At 43.9% G+C, this 9,055-nt stretch overlaps 1 protein-coding gene across 3 annotated transcripts in view; it reads left to right on the top strand.

Annotated features, from left to right (window-relative positions):
* Positions 1–6,860: 6,860 nt before the first annotated feature.
* The window catches only part of IL1RAPL1 (interleukin 1 receptor accessory protein like 1), an 881,005-nt gene continuing 878,810 nt past the window's right edge, over positions 6,861–9,055 (top strand). For 2 of the 3 annotated variants that reach the window (XM_087721828.1, XM_087721826.1), the window contains exon 1: positions 6,861–7,468. The gene's annotated coding sequence lies outside the window, so the exon portion shown is untranslated. The remainder of the gene's footprint in view (positions 7,469–9,055) is intronic. The other variant, XM_087721827.1, reaches the window with a different exon arrangement.

Genomic DNA, 9,055 nt, shown 5'->3' with positions numbered 1-9,055 from the left:
ACTGACAAAAGTTTGTTTCAAAATATTTCTAGATTGTTGACAGTGAGTAACTGGAATTCTTATTAAACTGCATGCTATCTCATAATTGGTTTATTATCTTAACTGTATGTTTCTCAAAAGCTATGTAACTAAAGGACAATAACCTCTCACTAAGTCTTTTTTTCAGACTGGGAAGAATGGGCAGCCAAGGAAGCTTCAGAAGAATGGAAATATATATAAAGAAAACAATGCCTTCTGCCAGTTCCAACACTCAAAAGCACTATGAAGAAAACCTTGAGAAAGAATACTCAAATATCCTTACAATCCTTACAATTTTGGAAGATTTCATGGGCTTACTTCTGCCATTCTTATTCTTTAGAACAGCAGAAATTCCTTAATTCAGGAAGTTATGTTAAATAATTATATTTATATCTATGCATCTATACCTATCCATATCCATAGATATAGACACATAGGTATATATGTGTGTGTGTGATAAGTTTTTGTGATACTTCACATAGGGCCATTTTACCCATAAGTCCAACTTTTGCAAACTTTTCATGTTTCAATATAAGATTTAACCAAAAGGCTTTCATCAGGCAAAAGGATGACTTCAATTTATCAGAATTTACCCATCCATTATCCATTTATTTTTATGATGTTAACCCCTAAAGTAGAACTCTTAAAAAAGCCATTTTAATAATATATAAAACATCTCATAACTTCTTACAGAATTTAGGACACAGATTGATGTATTTTATATATGACTCTTGAATCCTGTAAACCAAGGCAGAATTACTGTAATTCATGCTGATGTTCTCCAGAAAAAGAATATTAAATGAAAAGTAAAGTTTTGAATAAGGGATGTAGTGGCTACGATGTTGAGGTTGTTGATCAGAAAGGTTGAAAGTTCGGCGGTTCGAATCCCTAGTGCCGCGTAATGGAGTGAGCTCCTATTACTTGTCCCAGCTTCTGCCAACCTAGCACTTCTAAAGCATGTAAAAATGCAAGTAGAAAAATAGGGACCACTTTGGTGGGAAGGTTTACAGTATTCCGTGTGCTTTCGGCATTTAGTCATACTGGCCACATGACCACGGAGATGTCTTCGGACAGTGCTGGCTCTTCAGCTTTGAAACGGGGATGAGCACCACCCCCTAGAGTTGGGAACGACTAGCTCATATGTGTGAGGGGAACCTTTAGCTATATCTTAAAGTTTTGAATATTTATTCTGTACCTATATTTTCCATTATTTGATGGCCAGGAAACAAGGGTTATTAATTAGAGAAAGTAATTAATAACTATTAAGATTGTTTTAAACTTGTCACAACCATTTTCTCCAGGTTAAACTATAAAATATGAAGCAATCATACCATCATAAGTATATGGAGAATTTCAATCAGAAGGGACAGATTTTTATAAAGTTTGTTTACTGGCATTTCTATTATATATTCTTATTATAATCACATGTTTTAATTTTAAAGGGAATCATACTGTATTGGATAAGCTCAGTTTAGATTGGTTTAGTAACAAGGCAATAACTTCCTTATCATAACTGATATGCCAGCCTATGTCCATATTTTTAGCAGCAAGTTTTAATATATTTACTAAGACTTACTCTAAAGGTTTGAATATAATCATGATTAAAGCAATAGATGCAATGGAATGCTAATATCTAGGGGTGGGTTCTGGCAGACACTACTGCTGGTTCACTTGTGGGTGCGCAGCATGCACGCACTGTGCGTGCATGCATAGTACAATTAATTGGTTCTGCACATGCATAGAAGCGGGAAAAAAGATGGTGGCACCTACGGTGCTGCCCAGAGAACCAGTTCAGGGATGTGGCAGGCCTGATAGCTGCTGGTTCCAGCGGCCCAGGCCACCAAACCATTACTGGTTCAACTGAACCAGTCCAAACCAGTAGGAACCCACCACTGCATGTATCCTAAAAAAGTTTTGGCTGCAAAGACATCCATAAATGGTAAGAAGTAGTCCTAAGTTAACAGTCATTAATTCTGCTCCCTATCATCATAGCACCCCGCAGTTATATGATAGAGATCTGGATGCTTGGCAACCAGGTGGCACCTACAAAATTTGCATTGTCTCATAATCACATGATTGCCATTTGTAACTTCCAGGCCACCATTCCATAAGCAAAGTCAATGGAGAAACCAGCAGAGAAGGTCACAAGCCACTCCAGTAAGTTGCTTGTACTCTCATGGCATTTTCTTCTGAGGAGGCAAATACAAGTCTGTGGTGGCTCCTTGCATACCCTCCTTCATCTGGCAGAAGCCACTGCCCAGCCCAAACACACCCATGCCACATCATAACAGCTACTTACCTGTTATGGCCTGCCAGTGGCCAGTGGAGCTGGCAGCAGATTCAGACAGTGAGGAGGTTGGGAGGAACAGGCCTATCCTGGAGTCTGGGGAAGGCTCTGATGAGAGCTCTGTGTCAGAGGCAGAGAGAGGGCCAGTATGCCAGTTATCAGCTGCCTTCAGAGTCAGATATCAGTGAGGCAGATGAACAGCTGGAGCCTGTTCCCAGTGCACGCCTGTGCAGAGTTTCCAGACAATGGGAATAGCTAAAGAGCAGGGATCGACTTGGGAGTAAGCCCCAGATGGACAATGAATGTCCACTCCCAGAGAAAATAAAAGAGGAACTAAAGGGGAATGGAGTTTGCAGGAGACAATTAGTTTGCTTAATTGGTTCGTGACTCTCTAAGACTCCTTGCTAAGTTTTGCAGATATTATTGCCTTTCAGCTCTCCAAGCTAGATAATGTCTGTGACTGTAAATCCTCCTTTGAAAGATGTTGCTGGATGCTGGATGTGGAGCAGAATTCACAGCAAATTAATAAAAGGGGTTTTTGTCGGGACAAGGAGTTTGCTTCTTGGGAAGCCTAGGTCAGAACATTACCCGCCCAATGGCCTGCCTTGTGAGCTGCCTGGGACTTGCAACTCCCTGCCAGCTTCCCCACTGAGTTTTCTTGTTAGGGGTTAGGGTTAGTGTTCAAACTTCAGGGGTGGGATTCAATTCTTTTTACTACTGGTTTGGTGGGTGTGGCTAGGTGGGAGGCATGTGACTGAGTGGGTGCGGCCAACTTGATATCACTACGCACATGGACACTCAGTCACATGCCCCCCCTAGCTACGCCCACAGAACCACAAAAATGTCTGTTTTGCCAGCTGGGAGGCTGGCAAAGAAGGCTCATTTTCCCTGCTGCCTGCGGCTCTTGGAGGAAGGAGGCAGATAAGCGAGCCATGGGTGGCATCTCTGCCTCTTCCTCCAAGAGCAGGCTTCAGGGACAGCCAGCCTCTCCCGCCGCTGCACTCTTCACTCGCTTTCCACCTGGAAGCTCTGCAGGCAGGGCAATAGCAATAGCAATAGCAATAGCAGTTAGACTTATATACCGCTTCATAGGGCTTTCAGCCCTCTCTAAGCGGTTTACAGAGTCAGCATATTGCCCCCAACAGTCTGGGTGCTCATTTTACCCACCTCGGAAGGATGGAAGGCTGAGTCAACCTTGAGCCTGGTGAGATTTGAACCGCCGAACTGCAGATAACAGTCAGCTGAAGTAGCCTGCAGTACTGCACTCTACCCACTGCGCCACCTCGGCACCTCCCATTTCACCTCCCACAAGACTGGGTGCGGTGGAACCTACAGCTAGGATGCATCCTACTATTACTATCACCACCACCAGCAACAGCGGGGTAGCGGTAGCGGCGGCTACTCTCTGCTTCTGTGGGCATAGCTACTCTCTGCTTCCCATGCTTTGCAACCTGGCTGGAGAGAACTGCTGCTGAAGTGGTGCTTTGCTTGCTGCAGCTCGGACACCAGGGAGGAAGGAGTAGCGCTGTCCGGGTTTGGGGAAAGGCAGCCGGGGCCAGGCTACCGCGGGGGATGATTTGCTTGTACAATCAATTATCTGCCACTACTTCTTCTTTAGGGATCAGCAGAGGCTCGGTTGTGACGGCCTTGCCCCAGTTGCCTTCCCCCAAACCCAGACAGCGCTACTCCCACCTCCCTCCCTGGTGTTCGAGGTGCAGCAAGCGAAGCACCACTTCAGTGGTGGTGGTCTTCAGCCAGGTTGCAAAGCACGGGGGGCAGAGAGCAGTACACCCACAGCTTCTCTCAGCGGGAGAGGATGAAGAGATTAAGACACAATGCAGTAAAACCAAGTATTAGGACATCTTTACCTTTATGAAATACCATATATCATGACTTTTAAGGTAATGTTGCAATGCAAAGATATTTGTGAAAGGAATTCTATTTTTATGTAACAGCAGAAGTTCATGCTATTATCACTTCTCTTAGCCCAAGAGGTGCTGCCCAAGCCCATGGGGGTTTTGACTTCTCCGGTGGGAAGTTTAACCCTGATCCCGGTTGGGAGAAGGCCCCAAAGACGTCAGGGGGACCCCAATGGCTTGGGAGGTGGAGAGGCAGCGGTTGTTCAGCCCAGGGACCTGGCTCTCAGAGGAAGGAGGCAGCATCACTTCCCTTATCACCTGCCACTGCTCGCCAGCTTGCTCGCCGCTTTCCTGGGAAGGGATTCGGGAGGCTTTGCTGAGCCATCCCAGAGCTGCGTGGATGCTTCCCTACTGGGAAACCTGACCCGCTGCTCCCATGAGAGGCACAGCCTCGCCTGCTGGGCAGAATTTTGGGGAGCATCGCAACTCAGCCTTGCCTCACCTGGCTCCCTTCTGAAGTTAGGAAGCTGGTGATTTGCTCTCGATGCTACAAAAGCCCAGGCTGGGGCGCTTTGTGCAGGCTTCGCAATAGGAACACCTCTGGTGCCCATTCCTCTAAGGGGGGATTCTTGAATAGTGGTCGAAACTGGTCATGGGGTGGGCAGGGAGGCCTCCGACCACCTCCCACCCCAGGGAGCTGCCATGTCCCATTGCAGGTTCCCAGGGTGGCCTCGACCCCTGCCTCCCCACCGCCTCCAGGCCCACGCAATCTCTATGCCACCTCACCAATCTGGGGATGCTCCCGGTTCTGCTGGGCAGCTGCTCCTTCATGTCCTGTTGCTGGCTGCAGTTGTGCCTTTGGTGGCCCCGCTTTTTCCTGGCATCCCTTCCCAGCCAGGAGACACTCCGGGACAGCCCCACTGCCCTGGCAAGGTGCTGGGTCAGTCAGCAGCTCGCACATCACCACCATGTGATCTTTATAAACAGCAGCTCCCTGGGGTGGGAGGTGGTCAGAGGCCCCCGCCTGCCCCATGGCCAGTGCGGGCCCCACTTGAAGGGACCCCTACTTGAAGGGGGAGGGAGGGAGGGAGGGAGGGAGGGAGGGAGGGAGGGAAGGAAGGAAGGAAGGAAGGAAGGAAGGAAGGAAGGAAGGAAGGAAATTTTAATATAATCAAAGGTTAAAGCTTTTATTTTAAACATCTTATAATTTCTGAACAATCTATGTCAAGACTGTAACTTTTTTCCTAGCAGAGATCTTGTATTTCCTTGCTTTATATTAATAATTCAATAAGTAAAAACTTGTCATTAATTTTGAGAAAAGCTTTATTTTTGTAGCTGCTACTTAATAGACCAACCACATGAAGAGTTTATGACAACTTATGTGTATGAAGCAAAAGCTGCATCAATTCAATCATTGCATTGCAAGCCACAGGATTGTAAAAAATATAAAATGGAAATGGAAAGCATGCTGATGGGAAGAATGAGAATCACTGAGGAATTCTTCTAATTTTATTATAATTATGTTTCCCAGAAGTTCCTTTGACTTTTATTATTACACATATTTGCAAATCAGTAAGTTTAAACCTGCAGTCTTCCCTTTCTTTCTCCTTTATGTCTACTTCCCACACATAATTACTCATGTAGAAAGCATCCTGGCTTTTCTATCTATATCTATATATTGAGGGTGGAGGATATAGAGGAGGGTGTGAATTTTCAAGTGTAACATTTAGCAGAACAGTTTTTTTTCTAAACATCTGCAATTGAGTATATTTTGGTGAAGTAATAAAAAACTTAATTCGGTACACCTTGCAGCTTCTGAATGTCTTCATTGGCAATAATGCAGCAAGAGTTTATTACCTACGTTTAGAATTTGTAAAAGAGGTAGGAGAAAAAGGGGAGCTTGTTTTAAAAAGAGAATAAAGAAGAGGCTTTTTTTAAAAAAAAATCCTTTGCTCCCACACAGTTCAGAGAGTTCATACAAAGAAGATCCCATGGCAACAGCAAGTCCCACAGTTTGCTTTATACAGAAACACACAAATCCAAGAATAGATAATGCATCATCGCTTTTTAAAACAACCCTTCACTAGAGAAATTTCTGGAGAAAGCCTGCTTCTACATCAAGCATTTTCTCCCGGCGTATTATCTTCATGTTCATTTCCATGGGATGGGATGGGGTGGGGCCGAGGACAAAGGACCTGTTATGATGATCTGTCCCCGAAACAAGTGGGTAGTAACGATTCTTCCTTCACTGTCCCTTTCCTCAAACCCCCTTGCCTCTTTGAAGGCTTTGCAGAGGCAATCTGGTATGGCTTGTTAGGACTGAACTATCCATTGGGTGGCAGTAACAGTTTCTTTATGACTTGCAACAAAGCTGAGAATGCATTCAGTCAAATGAGCCGATTTTGTAGAAACACTGGAATCATGTATGCATTGCATTGCAGTTTCTGTTCGTCCCCTTCCTTCATTCTCTCCTGCTCCCTCTTTTTACCCCTCCTTTGTTGCCTACATTAGAATATTCAGAGTGGGTTGACATTTTTTCTCATGCTTGCTCTTTTGGTTTGTTGATTTGTCATTTTCATAGATTATCACCATTCAAGGCAAACGGACAACTGTGGGGTTTGTCCTCCCTCCCGCTCCCCCCCTCTTTTTTTTTTTTTTTTAATAAGCCTTCTGCCGTCGAGAGTTTTAGGACCCAGGAGACATCCTCTGAAACAGCAGGAGCTGTATGCTTTCCACATAGCGGTACAGTGCAAGGAAAACCCCGTCGGATTCGTTATTGTAGGATACTTGGATTATACCCGGGATTCAGGCTTCTTATGACTGTGCTGTGGCTTTGGAATTTTTACATGTGTTCCGAGAAATTTTGAAAAGGCTCCATGCTCATAATCCAGGACTTCCTTTCTTGTCCTACAGCTCATAGGCTTCTTAGCTGATCGATCTTTTCGTCCTCTTCACCTGTTTCTAGCAAGCATTTCCGCCTTCTTTTGCCTTTCATCTTCTCGGCTAATTTTAATTTGGGCTTCTCACCTGGATTGTACCATCGGTGAACAACCTTGCCACTTCGAGGACAAGCAGGAAGCAAATCTTGCAAGGGATCTCTAGCTCTACATGGAATTATCTGCTTGGATGGTGAATTTGGCGCTTGTAAATGGGCATCTCTTTTCCCTTCTTAATTGTTAGCATTAGGAAAAAAGAAATCAGAGAAGTTCTTACACACCGTGGGTTCCCTGACTACATATTGTGATGATCAATACTAATCTTACTCGCTGATACCAGGAGAAGAATTTTTACAAGACTGTGGTGGGTAAGATAACCTTCTATCTTTCCTCCTTCCCCACTTTCCCCAAACCTATGTAAAAACTAATCAGAGATATTGCTAAACTTGGCAGCTTGTGATTGAATTGCTACTTTCATGATTGCTGCAGTTTGCTTGCTTGCTTGCGCGGGCCCGCGCGGGTGCGCGCGTGTTTATGTGTGTGTCACAGGGAGAAAGAGAATGTTCTATTATTAGTTCAGTAAAAGAACTGCAGTAGCTATTTTAGAGAGTGCATTTTGTGATAAATCAAAAGCACGGGCAAGCCAACTCACCACCTGGAAAATCAGGCTGTTTGCAATCTGAATAGACTGTCTTGCAAATCCTTTCCATCTTCTCTGTGACGTATTTTGGAATAGAACAGAATGTATAGCAGTCAGAGGAGCACTCCGTGATGGAGCCTTTTTAATGTAAAATGGATTGTTTCATTTCCCCCCAAAGCTCTGTGCAGTATTATCTTAGAACTGCACTAGACACTGACAGCTCTCTCTTTGATCAAGTTGCAGAAGTTTAAAGTGCCTAATCTGCATTCATTGGTATTATGAGGTAGTGGGAATTAATACTGCTGTGGAGCCTGACATTGCTGGGAAATTTGACCAATGAACACTTCTTTTCTTTAAAAAAAGGAACATAATGTTTCTGATGATTCTCTGCTGCTTTGTATTCTCCCTTTCTTGGAAAACATTGTCATTTCTTGTTCAAATAGTTATGCTTGATACCCTGAGACCCACGTGCAAGAGAGCTAGAGATCAGTAAAAAGTGATATGACCTCAGTAGCTTTGCCCAAAGCTTACTGGGGCAAATGTATCCAGGGCCTTGGTGGATCAGGAAGACATCATAACTAATATTCCCTTGGTGCAAAGCAATATGCATTGCTCAACCTTTTTCTGTAAATTCATTTTGATCAGAGGAAGAGAGGAAGGACTGAGATAATCAATAGTGATGACGTGACGATACACTGCACTGCAATGCTAAGCTTACACAGTGTGTGCTAGAATGTAGACTCCCATGTATGGCTAATGGTTCACTCTTAATGGATGTGGTGTAACATATATGCTGCTTGAAAAGGAAGATAGCTATAGCTGAGCACAATGAACTATTATGTAACTTCAATGCTTCTAATAACATTTTTATTCTAGCTTTAGTTGGGTTAATTTTGGAAGACTACTGATAAAGACAAACACAGCTCATCTGATATTGAGGGAAGTAAATAACTCCCATCCTCCTACCAGAGTTCCATCTGGGATAATGCTGTTTAAAAAAATAGAACATTACATTTATAACTCAACTACACCTGCTCTCAGGGCAATACATAAGAATGTTCAATCACAGAGAAACATATAATCTGACCCATCAGTACTGCACATTACAATAGACTTCAAGTTGACTGAAGCTGAATAATTGGTGTAACCTCCTTTTTTTAGTTAAAGGTATCCCCCCCCCTCCCCAAGTAAGACTTTAGTTAAGAAAAGTGTCCTACAATTATTTGATGTGGTGGCATACAAATTTGATAACTAACACATACACACACAGAGGCATGGTTTGTCTTGATGGGAAGAAATATGCATTAGAGCCATG

Source organism: Thamnophis sirtalis, unplaced genomic scaffold (genome assembly GCF_051295495.1).
Source record: "Thamnophis sirtalis isolate CommonGarterSnake01/CBP01778 unplaced genomic scaffold, rThaSir2_p1.2 scaffold_8, whole genome shotgun sequence".
NCBI classification, from domain to species: Eukaryota; Metazoa; Chordata; class Lepidosauria; order Squamata; family Natricidae; genus Thamnophis; species Thamnophis sirtalis.
The sequence above is the reverse complement of the archived record's forward strand: the minus strand, read 5'-3'. Positions and strand labels throughout refer to the sequence as shown.